We start from the raw sequence: 1,408 nt of genomic DNA, 5'->3' as shown, positions 1-1,408 counted from the left end.
AAAGGTCCTTCTAGATGGAGTGTGGACGGGGTCCACTCATCAGGGGTCGGGGTCTTATCTGGGACTTATGATTTGGTGGTGGAAGGATGTGAGGTGGGCGTGGCTGGTAGGCTAATGAGTGTTGATGTGAATTTAGGTGAGTGTAGTTTCCGGTTTCTAGGCGTGTATGCTCCGGCTGTAGCTTCTTTTTATGAGAACTTGGGCCCTTTTTGTCTTACCAACAGGAAGGTGATTATAGGTGGGGATTTTAATCTTGATCTTGCAGATAAGGATAGCCCCGATGTAAGGTACGTGCACAGAATGTTAGGGCAGTATGGGTTGGTGCATTGTGTTGCTAGAGCTACAAAAGGGAATGCAGGGCCCCTTTGAAGTCTGTTCAGGGGTTACCTGGCAGGGGAGATACCTTGATCAGCCTGTAGGTGGAGTATTTGGATTGTTTTCTTGTTTTGTGGAAGCAGTGTTTGTTTTGCAGTTTTCGAAATGGCAACCTTTGGATCCCGCAAGAATGCTGTACGTTTTGAGCTTTTGGATGACCTCTTCATGGATCGTATGCAGTTCAGCAGAAAAGTGTTACAGAAGGAACTTGGCTTTGAACCTCGGCACTTGGATTTCATCTTCGCTCTCCCAGGTCAGAAAGCATTTGAGGTTGTATTTGCTACCTATCCTCTGTTTGAACAATGTGTGGATGTGTTTGAGGCAAAAAGAGGGGAAGTTCCTGCCCTTGAGAAGATCAACTTGCAGCCTCTGACACAGAGAGAGAGGAAAACGGTGCATGTTGTTATGTTCTCGGAACTGGCAAAGACGGAGGACATTCACACCTGGCTTAACCAGTACTGCACCGTCCACCATGGAACTGAGGTTAGAGATGTTGATGGTATAAAAACAGGAGCAAGGAAATTCGAGGTTCGCTTGCTACCGGACAATGTAAATGAAGGCTTAAGGCACCTGCCCTCCACAATCCGGCTGGGCGCCTGCAATGGCTATGTGTTTTATGTGGGACAACCAAAGGTGTGTCGGCGCTGTGGTGCTGTGGGACACCTGGCATCGTCCTGCACTGTGAAATGCTGCAAGACCTGTGGCAAACAGGGACATTTAGCCTCTGACTGTTCAATGCTGCCAAAGTGCAATTTATGTGGCTCGGAAGGACACGTTTTTAAGAACTGCCCTCACGCCTACGCCAATAAACTCAAAATGAGAAAGGATGAGGCAGTGCTTGTTTCAGCCAAACCGGCCCGAAAATCCAAAGCAAACAACAAGTCAAACAAAGAACCCTTGTTGGACAAAGAGTCTCAGCCTCCAGCCAGGATCAGTCCTGCTGTGGCTCCGGGGCCGGTGGAAGAGAAATCCACTACGCCCCCACAACCGCAGACTGCACCAGACAAGCACGAGGGTTTGAAAACCCCCGAGA

Source organism: Lepisosteus platostomus, chromosome 15 (assembly GCF_059453375.1).
Source record: "Lepisosteus platostomus isolate fLepPlt1 chromosome 15, fLepPlt1.hap1, whole genome shotgun sequence".
Classification (NCBI taxonomy): Eukaryota; Metazoa; Chordata; class Actinopteri; order Semionotiformes; family Lepisosteidae; genus Lepisosteus; species Lepisosteus platostomus.
This window is presented reverse-complemented; position numbering follows the sequence as displayed.